Below are 16,743 nucleotides of genomic sequence, written 5' to 3'. Positions count from 1 at the left end.
GTCAGTGACTGCTCATAGGCATCGCTTATTTTCCAAATAATAATGCTCTTTATTGCATGTCTTCATTCACATGTTTATATATTACTGTAGTTCTTTTGTTCACACTGCAGAACGTTATAGGACATGAGGGCTTATATAACATTTCTTAATGTGTGACATGCTGCAAAATCAACAGCAAGTGTGAGTGGCCCTGTGTTATGAGACTTTCTGTTGTGTGCGTGTATTGTTTAGTTGAAGCAGTAGTCTTTGTTGTAATTCCTTGTGAGCATGTGCGGTATAATGATGAACACGTGTAGTATAATGAGGAGCATGTGCATATAATGAGGAGCATGTGCGGTAAAATGATGAGGATGTGTGGTATAATGATGAGGATGTGTGGTATAATGAGGAGCACGTGTGGTATAATGATGAGGATGTGTGGTATAATGAGGAGCATGTGTGGTATAATGATGATGATGTGTGGTATAATGAGGATCATGTGCATATAATGAGGAGCATGTGCAGTATAATGAGGAGCATGTGCGGTATAATGATGAGGCTGTGTGGTATAATGATGAGGATGTGTGGTATAATGAGGAGCATGTGTGGTATAATGATGAGGATGTGTGGTATAATGAGGAGCATGTGTGGTATAATGATGATGATGTGTGGTATAATGAGGATCATGTGCATATAATGAGGAGCATGTGCAGTATAATGAGGAGCATGTGCGGTATAATGATGAGGATATGTGGCATAATGAGCATGTGTGGTATAATGATGAGGATGTGTGGTATAATGAGGAGCATGTGTGGTATAATGATGAGGATGTGTGGTATAATGAGAAGCATGTGTGGTATAATGATGAGGATGTGCGGTATAATGATGAGGATGTGTGGTATAATGAGGAGCATGTGCATATAATGAGGAGCATGTGTGGTATAATGATGAGGGTGTGTGGTATAATGATGAGGATGTGTGGTATAATGAGGAGCATGTGTGGTATAATGATGCGGATGTGTGGTATAATGATGAGGATGTGTGGTATAATGAGGAGCATGTGCGGTATAATGAGGAGCATGTGCAGTATAATGATGAGGATATGTGGTATAATGAGAATGTGTGGTATAATGATGAGGATGTGTGGTATAATGAGGAGCATGTGTGGTATAATGATGAGGATGTGTGGTATAATGAGGAGCATGTGTGGTATAATGACAAGGATGTGTGTTATAATGAGAAGCATGTGCATATAATGAGGAGCATGTGTGGTATAATGATGAGGATGTGTGGTATAATGATGAGGATGTGTGGTATAATGAGGAGCATGTGTGGTATAATGATGAGGATGTGTGGTATAATGAGGAGCATGTGTGGTATAGTGATGAGCATGTGCGGTATAATGATGAGCATGTGTGGTATAATGATGAGCATGTGCGGTATAATAATGAGGATGTGTGGTATAATGAGGAGCATATATGTTATAATGAGGAGCATGTGTGGTATAATGAGGAACATGTGTGGTATAATGATGATGTGTGGTATAATGAGGAGCATGTGTGTATAATGAGGAGCATGTGTGGTATAATGAGGAGCATGTGGGGTATAATGATGAGGATGTGTGGTATAATGAGGAACATGTGCAGTATAATGATGAACATGTGTGATATAATGAGGAGCATGTGTGGTATAATGATGAGGATGTGTGATATAATGATGAGGATGTGTGATATAATGAGGAGCATGTGTGGTATAATGATGAGGATGTGTGGTATAATGATGAGGATGTGTGGTATAATGATGAGGATATGTGATATAATGATGAGCATGTGTGGTATAATGAGGAGTATGTGTGGGCTAATGAGGTTGTGTGGTATAATGAGGAGCATGTGCATATAATGAGGAGCATGTGTGGTATAATGAGGAGCATGTGTGGTATAATGATGAGGATATGTGGTATAATGAGCATGTGTGGTATAATGATGAGGATGTGTGGTATAATGAGGAGCATGTGTGGTATAACGATGAGGATGTGTGGTATAATGAGGAGCATGTGTGGTATAATGATGAGGATGTGCAGTATAATGATGAGGATGTGTGGTATAATGAGGAGCATGTGCATATAATGAGGAGCATGTGTGGTATAATGATGAGGATGTGTGGTATAATGATGAGGATGTGTGGTATAATGAGGAGCATGTGTGGTATAATGATGAGGATGTGTGGTATAATGAGCAGCATGTGCATATAATGAGGAGCATGTGCAGTATAATGAGGAGCATGTGTAGTATAATGATGAGGATATGTGGTATAATGAGCATGTGTGGTATAATGATGAGGATGTATGGTATAATGAGGAGCATGTGTGGTATAATGATGAGGATGTGCAGTATAATGATGAGGATGTGTGGTATAATGAGGAGCATGTGCATATAATGAAGAGCATGTGTGGTATAATGATGAGGATGTGTGGTATAATGAGGAGCATGTGTGGTATAATGATGAGGATGTGTGGTATAATGAGGAGCATGTGTGGTATAATGAGGAGCATGTGCGGTATAATGATGAGGATGTGCGGTATAATGATGAGGATGTGTGGTTTAATGAGGAGCATGTGCGGTATAATGATGAGGATGTGTGGTATAATGAGGAGCATGTGTGGTATAGTGATGAGCATGTCAGGTATAATGATGAGCATGTATGGTATAATGAGGAGCATGCGGGGTATAATGATAAGGATGTGTGGTATAATGAGGAGCATGTGCGGTATAATAATGAGGATGTGTGGTATAATGAGGAGCATGTATGTTATACTTAGGAGCATGTGTGGTATAATGAGGAACATGTGTGGTATAATGATGATGTGTGGTATAATGAGGAGCATGTGTGGTACAATGATGAGGATGTGTTATAATGAGGAGCATGTGCGTATAATAAGGAGCATGTGCGGTATAATGAGGAGCATGTGGGGTATAATGATGAGGATGTGTGGTATAATGAGAAGCATGTGTGGTATAATGATGAGGATGTGTGGTATAATGAGGAGCATGTGTGGTGTAATGATGAGGATGTGTAGTATAATGATGAGGATGTGTGGTATAATGATGAGAATGTGTGATATAATGAGGAGCATGTGTGGTATAATGATGAGGATGTGTGGTATAATGATGAGGATGTGTGATATAATGATGAGCATGTGTGGTATAATGAGGAGCATGTGTGGTATAATGATGATGTGTGGTATAATGATGAGGATGTATGATATAATGAGGAGCATGTGCGGTATAATGATGAGCATGTGTGGTATAATGAGGAGCATGTGTGGTATAATGATGAGGATGTGCGGTATAATGATGAGGATGTGTGGTATAATGATGAGGATGTAGACAAAAAATGAGATGCTCCAACTGAAGAGTCCAGGTATAAATCAAGATGAATATTGAAGAAAAAGAAAACCTGGGACTCACCACGAAAGGCTTAATAAAATGTAAAAATCAGCTTTATTGGGTAAGCGCTTTCGCGTCTCAAAAAGATACGCTTCCCCAGACCATATGTTAAAACATTGCCATTGCTTCCTTTTATACAAAATAACACCATCATCAAGAGCATCACAAGCAATAAATTAATTAAATAATAAATCAATTAACTAATATAATTAGTGACTTTAGATTCCTTCAAGTAACAGTACCATAAAAACATTCATTCCTAGATAAGTAAATAAATGGATAGATATATTTCATCAAATACATATATTAAATAAATAAATGTATAATATAAAAATTTTGTAAAAACTTGATGTAAAAACTTAATGTAAAAAATTTAATGTAAAAAATTTTTTGATGTAAAACATTTTTTATATATCTAAGTTAATAAACAATGCATATATAGTATTTGACTTTTAAAGCATTTAAGACCTGGAATCTAGCACATGAAATAAATCTAACTATATATAAATGTTAATTAGTTAAACATTAATATCCTAAATAATATAATAATATGATATATAAATTACTGAGACAATAACCAGTGTAAATGACAAATATAAATTTAAACTAGGCAGAAACAAATATATAATACATTATAAAAAGTATTAGTTGAACAGCTATTTCTATCATCATACTTAGTGGGAGACTAAATGTGCTTAATTCATCTCCGTGATTTGAGGTGAGATCTAAGTGTTATATAAGTGTTCAAACCTGGTGGAACATGTCCCTTAAGCTTGAATATCCAATATAATTCTTTTTGTTCAAGTAATAGCATGTAGTCTCCTCCTCTTAAATTTTGTTTAATAATTTGCAATACTTTAAATACAAAGGAGTGACCAGGACAAAGTTTAATATGCCTGGCTAAGGCATTTAACTCATTTCCACGCTTAATGTCATACAAGTGGTTGTATATCCTATTTTTTAATTTTCTCTTAGTCATCCCAATGTAAAAACTAGAGCATGATGTACAGGTGGCTAAATAGATCAAGCCTGTAGTATCGCATGAGGCTTGAAGCCTTGGAGTGAAGGAAAAAACATCAATTACAGGATGTTCAAAAACTTGATTCTTAGAGATATATTTACAATAATTACAATGATGGCAAGGAAATGTGCCTATTTTTCTTGTATTGGGAAGTCTATCGATGTCAACATTGGCTACCCCTGAATTGGCACATAGAAGCCGTTTCAAATTTTTATTATTTCTAAAAGTAAATGAAGGAAATTTTCCTAATTTTCCTGTGGTATAATGATGAGGATGTATGATATAATGAGGAGCATGTGCGGTATAATGATGAGCATGTGTGGTATAATGAGGAGCATGTGTGGTATAATGATGAGGATGTGCGGTATAATGATGAGGATGTGTGGTATAATGATGAGGATGTGCGGTATAATAATGAGCATGTGTGGTATAATGAGGAGCATGTGTGATATAATGATGAGCATGTGTAGTATAATGATGAAGATGTCCAGTATAATGATGTAGTAAGTGTGTGATGTTTAGCTAAAAAACCTTTAACTACTGAATGTCATGAAATATTTATTTTCATTTCTTGTTCCTGGTCAGGACTTAAATTAATTATTCGCTATTATATTGGCTATGTCAATGTCTTTGCAATGCAGTTACTGACATATGAATGAAGGATAACAACATTTGTCACAAAACAGTGCACATTTTGTGCATGTGCATTGTAAATCTACAATGGGTCACACAGTAATACATATTAATGCTACACCTGTGTGTGTTGTATGTTACTGTACTGTCATACGTTTCTTTATTGTTCTTCATAAGGCTCACTTCAGGGTTATATATCATTTACAATATATTGCATTAAAATCTGTACTCTAATGCATTCTTTAAAATTAGCATGTGTGGTGTACTTACACCATGAAAAACACATGCCATATCACATAACACATATTACAGTAACACAAATGCATCATAAGAATGCATGCCATATCACATAACACATATTTCATTAACACAAATAGGTTCATAGGTAGGTACTAGGCTATTGGCCCCAGAGCCTATACAAGCCTAGCCAAAAAGGTACCCTGGCTTTCGCCACCCAAGAAAATTATTTTCCTGTGCCCCTGTCAAGCAGAGCCACAGAAGTGATCCCCTGGGTGAATTTCCTATTACCCATCCAATTATCAAGATTTTTCTTGAAGAGTGCTAATGAGGAGCTCTGTTTGACATAGATAGGTAGTCTGTTCCAGAGTATGAGAAGTCTCTGGGACAGGAATCTATCCCTCCAGCATGTTCTGTTTATTGTGGTGACAAGGTTTAGGTCCCTAGAGCATGTAGCTCAGAGGGATTGAGATTTCTTTAAGTAGAGCATATCCAACAGCTCTGGGTTTGACATAGCTTTGTATGTTAGGCAGAGATCGCCTCTAAGTAGGCGATATGTGATGGAGTAAAGGTGGAGTTTTTTGAGACGGTCTGCGTAGGGCATCTGTTTGAGGCCAGTAATCCACTTTGTGAGGTATTTCTGTGGCTTTTCCAGTTGTTGTAGATGTCTTGTGAGGTACATACCAAAAGGGGCGTTGTACTCTATAATGGGTCTAATGAGCAATGAGTAGAGAGGAACAATGACCTCTTTTTTTTTGGATCATAAGAATACATGCTATATCACATAACACATATTACGTTAACACAAATGCATCATAGTCACAAATAATTTTAGCCTAACAGTTGCTACATTTACCCATTGGCTGATGTCCTCACAGCATACTGCTGGCGTGGATGTGAGCTACCTATACATTTGTAATATACACAGAAATACATTATAGGCATATTGATATACATCATTACATTCGGAAACACAACCCATTTGTCGGGAGACAGACATTTGATTACCCTGATTTATGTGTATCTTCGCATGTACCGTATTAGCATGATTCGCTGGGCATGTACGTATCTCACATCTGCTATAGTTAGACAAATGGGAATATGTATATCAGATAATTTTTCTCTTTATACCCTGCTCAATGTGACACCTAAGTGTATGTGTCATCTCTGTCACTATTTTTCTACCTATCTACATAGCATGCATTTAGCACTCACTAACTTTCTACCATTGACAAACATGCATGCTAGCTACAAAATATTTATTTTCATCACTTAATGCTTTCATTGAAATGAATGCACAGGTGTCTGCTATTTTTCCTCCATATTTGCATATTGTCACAGATGTGTAAACTGCCATAACAACTATCAGCATTGTTTCCTAAATACCAGTGCAGTGCCAAAGTCAGTATTCTTTAACCTGCATGTGTGTTCTGACATTAATCATGCGGATATAACTTATTACCTTTAATAACTCGCACAGTATATATTCCAGTGGCAGAGTAGCTCAATATACCTGCCACAAACATGCAGCTATACATTCTCAATACAGTTGTGTTAGAAACACAAATATTAGTGATCATGCCATAAAACATGTACAGGAGCAACTGTGCATTTATGTTTTATGAATATAATTGTATTTGTTTACCATTTACATTAATATACAACACATGCTTAGCTGATACATATGTTTAAATGTACAATAACCTATTTGTGGTTACAAGTGCCAACAAATGGAACAGAAATGTCCGTTTCTGAAGTGAATTACATAACAGCTGTAAGGTTCACTTATTTGTGTTTATACATGCTGAACTTGAGCATATAGCAGAATGTCACAACAGATACATTTTCTGTGTACACATCTTATATGCAATAACTACAATATGTACAAATATACACTAATGTATCTACTGCCTTTGCTAACTGTTATCTAAAATCAGAATTTGATACACACGTATTACATTTATTTCCCTTTCTTACCCTGTTTCTTGTTGTCCCTCTCACATCATTTGGCAGCCTTTCCATTTTTATTTATGTACGTGGCTTAATAGAGTGACCAGGATTATTTTTAGTACAGCGACATTAATAATTATTTTTGACCAATACACTATTTGTACAATAATGACATCTTACCTCAATACAATTCCCTCTTTACCTTCCTCTGCTTGTTGCTTGTGCATTAATCCCTACATCTGAGTACAATTGCCTTGTTTAACTTCCCCTGCATTTTAATTATTTCATTAAAGTTTCTCTTGCTTTGTTTAATGCTGCCTGGTCATGCTCACGTCCTGTGTTTATTTATTTATTTATTTACATTTGTTGACCGGGAGTGTCCGACTGGACGTAGGTCTATTTTCAGCGGAGGCCCGGGGAGAAAGCCTCCACAGTTTGCCTACAGATAACACCTTTTATTTGCATTACGTACTCCAGCTTCAGTGTACCTTTTTATAACCACTACTACTTGTGCTGGCCATGAATAGGTGTGGCTAAACTTGCTGGCTTCTGTAGCAGCTTGCATCTTCAATGAGCGCTGCTGCCCATCCTGCTGATATGCTCACCTAGTGTACGCTTAGCACTTGTTAATGAATCACAGGGACTGTAACATTCCTACGGTTAGTGCAAAGTGTATATGCTTGTTAATGAATTACAGGGACTGTAACATTCCTACAGTTAGTGCAAAGTGTATATGCTTGTTAATGAATCACAGGGAGTGTCCGACTGGACGTAGGTCTATTTTCAGCGGAGGCCCGGGGAGAAAGCCTCCACAGTTTGCCTACAGATAACACCTTTTATTTGCATTACGTACTCCAGCTTCAGTGTACCTTTTTATAACCACTACTACTTGTGCTGGCCATGAATAGGTGTGGCTAAACTTGCTGGCTTCTGTAGCAGCTTGCATCTTCAATGAGCGCTGCTGCCCATCCTGCTGATATGCTCACCTAGTGTACGCTTAGCGCTTGTTAATGAATCACAGGGACTGTAACATTCCTACGGTTAGTGCAAAGTGTATATGCTTGTTAATGAATCACAGGGACTGTAACATTCCTACGGTTAGTGCAAAGTGTATATGCTTGTTAATGAATCACAGGGAGTGTAACATTCCTACGATAATGAATCAGCAAGGACCGGGAGAACAGTTTGCCTACAGATAACAAAGTTTATTTGCTTGTTAATGAATCACAGTGTACCTTTTATAACCACTACTACTTGTGCTGGCCATGAATAGGTGTGGCTAAACTTGCTGCTTCTGTAAGCTTGAATCACAGGGACTGCTGCCCATCCTGCTGATATGCTCACCTAGTGTACGCTTAGCGCTTGTTAATGAATCACAGGGACTGTAACATTCCTTAAAGTGTATATGTTAATGAATCATAGGGATTGTAACATTCCTACGATAATGAATCACAAGGACCGTAACATTCCTACAGCTAGAGCAAAGTGTATGTGCTTGTTAATGAATCACAGGGACTGTAACATTCCTTAAAGTGTATATGTTAATGAATCATAGGGATTGTAACATTCCTACGATAATGAATCACAAGGACCATAACATTCCTACAGTTATAGCAAAGTGTATGTGCTTGTTAATGAATCACAGGGACTGTAACATTCCTTAAAGTGTATATGTTAATGAATCATAGGGATTGTAACATTCCTTAAAGTGTATATGTTAATGAATCATAGGGATTGTAACATTCCTACGATAATGAATCACAAGGACCGTAACATTCCTACAGCTAGAGCAAAGTGTATATGCTTGTTAATGAATCACAGGGACTGTAACATTCCTACGGTTAGTGCAAGTTGTTTATGCTTGTTAATGAATCATAGGGATTGTAACATTCCTTAAAGTGTATATGCTTGTTAATGAATCACAGGGACTGTAACATTCCTACGGTTAACACAAAGTGTATATTCTTGTTAATGTATCACAGGGACTGTGACATTCCTTAAAGTGTATGTGCTTGTTAATGAATCACAGGGACTGTAACATTCCTACGGTTAGTGCAAAGTGTATATGCTTGTTAATGAATCACAGGGACTGTAACATTCCTACGGTTAGTGCAAAGTGTATATGCTTGTTAATGAATCATAGGGATTGTAACATTCCTTAAAGTGTATATGCTTGTTAATGAATCACAGGGACTGTAACATTCCTACGGTTAACACAAAGTGTATATTCTTGTTAATGTATCACAGGGACTGTGACATTCCTTAAAGTGTATATGCTTGTTAATGAATCACAGGGACTGTAACATTCCTACGGTTAGTGCAAAGTGTATATGCTTGTTAATGAATCACAGGGACTGTAAAACTTCTTAAAGTGTATATGTTAATGAATCATAGGGATTGTAACATTACTACGGTTAGTGCAAAGTGTATATGCTTGTTAATGAATCACAGGGACTGTAACATTCCTACGGTTAGTGCAAAGTGTATATGCTTGTTAATGAATCACAGGGACTGTAACATTCCTACGGTTAGTGCAAAGTGTATATGCTTGTTAATGAATCACAGGGACCGTAACATTCCTACGGTTAATACAAAGTGTATATTCTTGTTAATGTATCACAGGGACTGTAACATTCCTTAAAGTGTATATGCTTGTTAATGAATCACAGGGACTGTAACATTCCTACGGTTAACACAAAGTGTATATGCTTGTTAATGAATCACAGGGATTGTAACATTCCTTAAAGTGTATATGCTTGTTAATGAATCACAGGGATCGTAACATTCCTACGGTAATGAATCACAGGGACCTTAAAATTCCCACGGTTAACACAATGTGTATGTGCTTGTTAATGCCTCACAGGGATTGTAACATTCCTACAGTTAGTGCAAAGTGTATATGCTTGTTAATGGATCACAGGGACTGTAACATTCCTACAGTTTGTTCAAAGTGTATATGTTTGTTAATGAATCACAGGGACTGTAACATCCCTACAGTTTGTTCAAAGTGTATATGTTTGTTAATGAATCACAGGGACTGTAGCATTCCTACAGTTTGTTCAAAGTGTATATGTTTGTTAATGAATCACAGGGACTGTAACATTCCTACAGTTTGTTCAAAGTGTATATGCTTGTTAATGAATCACAGGGACTGTAACATTCCTACAGTTTGTTCAAAGTGTATATGTTTGTTAATGAATCACAGGGACTGCAACATCCCTACAGTTTGTTCAAAGTGTATATGCTTGTTAATGAATCACAGGGACTGTAACATTCCTACAGTTTGTTCAAAGTGTATATGTTTGTTAATGAATCACAGGGACTGTCACATCCCTACAGTTTGTTCAAAGTGTATATGTTTGTTAATGAATCACAGGGACTGTAACATCCCTACAGTTTGTTCAAAGTGTATATGATTGTTAATGAATCACAGGGACTGTAGCATTCCTACAGTTTGTTCAAAGTGTATATGTTTGTTAATGAATCACAGGGACTGTAACATTCCTACAGTTAGTGCAAAGTGTATATATTTGTTAATGAATCACAGGGACTGTAACATTCCTACAGTTTGCTCAAAGTGTATATGCTTGTTAATGAATCACAGGTACCATAACATTCTTACAGTTAGGGCAAAGTGTATATGCTTGTTAATGAATCGCAGGGAGTGTAACATTCCTTAAAGTGTATATGCTTGTTAATGAATCACAGGGATTGTAACATTCCTACAGTTAGTGCAAAGTGTATATGCTTGTTAATGAATCGCAGGGACTGTAACATTCCTTATCTGCAAAGAGCCTTCATACTAACCATTACAAAGACATATAAATGTAAAAGGAGCATAATTCTCCAGCATTGAAGTTGGCTAAACCACACTGCCCATGTACCTGTACAATGAAATCTGTGTCTTTCAAGATGCCTACTGAAATATTTGTTTTGTTTTGTTTTTTTCACCATGCAAACCAGTTTGAAGATTACAGAAACTGCTTGTATAAATAACATTCTTTGGTTGTAATAGCACATTTTAGGAGGCAAATTAAAATAAATAGTGCTGGTAACTGTTGTGAGATATGCTCAGTGACACAGTGTGTCTGTAAAAGCCTGGTCAGCCCTGCAAACTGACAATAAATCATTATCTACCCTTGTTATTTACTAAACCAGCTACATAAAATTAAAAACAGTATATACATTTAGCTCATGTGCATCAGGTGAGTGTTTTTTTTACTTAACAGAAAATAAAAACTAGTGAATCCTCAATGTATCTATCCGCATTATTCCTTGTCCCACCCTTTGTAGCATTATTTAATGAAACAACTCATCTGCCAGTCCAAAATTAACCACTAGATCAGTTTAAGTCAATAATAGTAACTAAATCTTATAACAATTTTCAGTGTCAACTACAGGTTTTTTTTATTTTATGAACTGTGATACATGAATTAAACCTTTTTTCGTTAATAATTTCCAGTTTGTTATAGTGCTTATTTCCTGAGCAGTTAACATCAAAGCCATCCCTGAAACAATGCAAAACAATTATTGCAATCTAATAAGAAATACATGTGCAGTGATTTGTAAAGAACAAGTCTCACTAAGCAAAATATACTAAACACTGTAGTTAGACACAACACAGTTATATTAAAGAATAACTATGGTGTGCATATAGTACCAGGCTTATGCTCAGAAAATGGTAAAAAAATAAATTTGTTAGGCAATACCTTTGCTAGAGACCTAATCCTAACAGTTCCTGGGGACATACTTCTCAACTTCTTGGTGCAAGAAATCTGTTCAGAGCCTCAAAGTTTGTATAAAAGTTATTTGTAATTTCATATGGAGAGTTTCTCCCCATGCCTCCTCTGAAAAGGGATATGCTTGTCATCTCAGATGGACTATCCTGGTAAACAAATGCTGTATAACTAAATAAAAAAATACATAAATACATACATACATACGTACGTACATAGAATAACAGGGGAAGCCCAAAAAATAGGGACAGATTTTAAATATTGCTCTTATAAACGTAGGAAGTTGCTAAAGCAACAAGCTTTGCATTAGCATGCATTTTCCTGAAGAATATGAGCTCTGACACTGTATTGTTGTTGTTGTGTCTTTCGGCCTTTCCCGGTTAGGGGTCGCCACAGTGGAACTCCAGTCCGCTAATGATTGGCAGTAGATATTTTACGTGCCGAGTTGCCGGCCCTGACATACAACCTTCAACGAAGGTATGCCCATTCACGCATGTCTCCACACAGAAGACACTCTAGCTGATAATCGAACAGGACGTCTTTTACTGTGAGATGACAACGCTACCGCAGCACCACCACTGCAGTATATGACATTATTTAGTGACTTCAGTGTTTAATGCCTTGCTAGAAAATAACAGATTTCGGTCTTACAAATATGAGGCAAAAATCTGGACATTCTGCTAAAAATCTGGACAGTTAAGAGGTATGCTTAGGAGTTCTTAAAAGCTTGTTAAGAACACCCAATTGCTGTTAAGATCTTGTCTTGTGTTAGGGAATAGGACAGACAGTTCAGTCCAGCACAATTAGTAGTGGAAGGTAAAAACAGCTTTTAAAATTTGTTAGAACTTCATTCTGACATACAGACACAACACAAAAAGTACTGAAAAGAAAATGGAGGCTCTTGACAAAACTGTTTCTACAGAGGAGTACTTTGTTTCTGCCTGCTGTCCTTGATTTATTTTCTGCCCTGTCCCTCCAAACCTTTTATTTTCTTAGTAAATCAGTAAGGACTGCAAGCAGTGAATAATAATACCATACCAGGTTTCATACTTTTTGTTCAGAAAGTGCATGCTGATGCAAAAACTGATGTTCTATTAACTTTTTAAGCAAATTAAAGCAATAGTTAAAAACTGCTTCTTATTGGCATCCTTTGTCCTCCCATTATGTTTTGGTTTTGTCCAGAATTCTTAAGCAAAGAAGTTGCCACGTTTGCTGTGTCCGCTTGACAGCATTAAGTGACTTGATGGCTTTCAAAGCTGGTAAAACAATTCATGCGTCTACAGTCTTTCTCCCTCTTTCTTTCTTTTTTGTAACTAGTGATACATAGAGCTTATAAAGAATTATGACTGGGTCACTGATTATAATCTGCCAAGATATCAGATGGTTATGATCGGTGACCCAGTCATAGTCCTCTGTGTTTCACTAGCTAAACCAAACTTGTTACATAAATGATTTGTGTACTATAGTAACTGGTACTGCCAGCCACTAATAATATAAGGTCTTACAAACAAAACATTTGAGTCTAAATGCACCAGCAACAGACTGCCCCAATGTCTTCATCCAGTACTGATAAAACTTCCACTGAAGCTGACAATAAATGTTGACAACAGCAGACAAAATCTCAAATGATCATTCAAGATGACCATCTCCTGCAGCTTCATCACCTACTGTGACATTTCTATCAGTGTACTCAGTAAACACTCAGACAGCTTGGGTGTCTGACCTCCACAAGGTCTTTGCCTTCTAAGAGAGGTGGACCACATGAAATGAATTTCTAGCCATAAGCTAACATATGAAGATATTTAGCCCAGTACACTACACCTACTGAAGTATGTAACCCAGCAAACTTTCAAAAGGGCAAACTTTATATATCTCATAAAATGTCATCAAAATTCACCGGATGACCTTCTTGTAAAACTTCACTTGCTGTGACACTGACTAATTTGCATTTGTACCATCAATAGTCACTTAAAACTCCACACACCCACCACCTACTCCCCCACCCTTATGTTAACAATGGACTTGCCATCCTCACTGAAATGCCCTTACACATATATAACAACCACCTCATTATCCAAGCAGACATTTGTTAGAAACAGGATCCAACATTCCTCCTTGCTAATTACGCCACCTTCACAAACTGCAATATTGATTAAACACTACAAACTCCCCCCTAGTCTAATCCTAGTGACTGGAAACCACCTTGTGACAGACTGAATACTAACAAATAGTCTCTGTTGACAGACAATAAATCACTAACTGCCACTAATTCCAAGCACAATGGTATTAGTGTAGGAAAAATAATTATTGATGTTCTACTTTTCAAAACTACAACAAAACTCTGTTTTTAATTGAACTCTTTAACATAGATTGGTCACTAAGTACCTCTCACACCACTTTAGCATAGTTAACTGAATGAAAGCACACAAGGCACATGGTTTCTTTTTTAAATTAATAACCTGGAATGCCAGAGGTGTGGGCACACTATACAAGAGGAAAGTAGTCATGGAGAGGATGGGAAATAGTTAAAACCAATACAGTGCTTTTACAAGAAACTAAGCTTTAGAAGGAAAGAGACAGAGGATGGAATTATGAGATTATAGAAAGAAAGGGGAAAAGCTAGTGGATCTAATTTCTCCAAAAGGAGAGCTGTAACCCCAATTCACAAACAGCTAGAATGGCCTCTGCTCAAAGAAAGAAAAGATAGTCAAAGAAGATGGTTGGTCCATAATGTAAGGGCAGTGGGATTCACAGTTATCATAGGGAACTTTTATGCTCTAAATATAGACCAAGAGGGGCAAGACAAGATATAAGAGAAAGAGGATTTAGAATCATAATAGGCAGTGATTTCATTCTACTCCCAGATCTGGACTTGGACAGGATCTCAACAAGTAGACAAAAACATAGAACTGATTGAATTATTAGATTTCAGAACTGGATCTGTTAGATATACAGGGAGCCAGTCAACTGGTTGAGCATGATTTCACATACTTTGGGCATGAAGATGAAGATCACCAGTAGAAAAGACTTTTGGCTCATGGACATGAGCTTGCTAGGTATGGAAGCAGAGGTACAACACCAATCAGGTATGCTGTCAGACCACAGTGCATGCTGGTGGGCTTAGTACATAGCAGTATTCTACAGTGTGGAGATCAGACCCCCTATTTTTCAAAGATCGCTAGAAGACTAAAACTCTGCAAAGCTGGATAGAAGACTAATAGAAATCAGTTGATTCAAAAAGTGCAGGATGGCAGAAATGGTGAGAGCATTTTTAAAGGAACTGAGTAGCTACATGATAAGAAATAAAAGACTAGAAGATCAGTCCTTACTGGAATTACATCTAGACTGAGAGGAAAGAAGGTGCAAAAAGGGGAACTGTTACAGCCAGGTATGCAGATCAAATAGGAAATAGCTGATTCAAGAATCAAATGCAATACAATATGGTTTGATCAGGGAAACGTGGGAGTGAATACAAATTTTCTTTTCAGCAAGGGGGATCACGGCGATCACAATTTTAGCAAGGAGGTTGGTGGAGAGAAAGAAGGAAACAAGCACAGTAGCCCCTCAATAAGATGATGGGGGATGACTTGTCCCCCAGGTCGTATTAACCAGACCATGATAACTTGTCACCCAGGTCATATTAACCAGACCATGATGACTTGTCACCCACGTCGTATTAACCAGACCATGATGACTTGTCACCCAGGTCATATTAACCAGACCATGATGACTTGTCACCCAGGTCGTATTAACCAGACCATGATGACTTGTCACCCAGGTCGTATTAACCAGACCATGATGACTTGTCACCCAGGTCGTATTAACCAGACCATGATGCCTTTCACCCAGGTCGTATTAACCAGACCATGATGCCTTGTCACCCAGGTCATATTAACCAGACCATGATGACTTGTCACCCAGGTTGTATTAACCAGACCATGATGACTTGTCACCCGGGTCGTATTAACCAGACTATGATGACTTGTCACCCAGGTTGTATTAACCAGACCATGATGACTTGTCACCCACGTCGTATTAACCAGACCATGATGACTTGTCACCCAGGTCCCCTTAACCAGACCATGGTGACTTGTCACCCAGGTCGTATTAACCAGACCATGATGACTTGCCACCCAGGTCATATTAACCAGACCATGATGACTTGTCACCCAGGTCGTATTAACCAGACCATGATGACTTGTCACCCAGGTCGTATTAACCAGACCATGATGCCTTGTCACCCAGGTCATATTAACCAGACCATGATGACTTGTCACCCAGGTTGTATTAACCAGACCATGATGACTTGTCACCCATGTCATATTAACCAGAACATGATGAATTGTCACCCACGTCGTACTAACCAGACCATGATGACTTGTCACCCAGGTCGTATTAACCAGACCATGATGACTTGTCACCCAGGTCGTATTAACCAGACCATGATGACTTGTCACCCAGGTTGTAGTAACCAGACCATGATGACTTGTCACCCACGTCATATTAACCAGACCATGATGACTTGTCACCCAGGTCGTATTAACCAGACCATGATGACTTGTCACCCAGGTCGTATTAACCAGACCATGATGACTTGTTACCCAGGTCGTATTAACCAGACCATGATGACTTGTCACCCAGGTCGTATTAACCAGACCATGATGACTTGTCACCCAGGTCGTATTATCCAGACCATGATGCCTTTCACCCAGGTCGTATTAACCAGACCATGATGCCTTGT

This window comes from Protopterus annectens, chromosome 13.part0 (genome assembly GCF_019279795.1).
Source record: "Protopterus annectens isolate FY-2018-M chromosome 13.part0, PAN1.0, whole genome shotgun sequence".
NCBI lineage: Eukaryota > Metazoa > Chordata > Ceratodontiformes > Protopteridae > Protopterus > Protopterus annectens.
The sequence above is the reverse complement of the archived record's forward strand: the minus strand, read 5'-3'. Positions refer to the sequence as shown.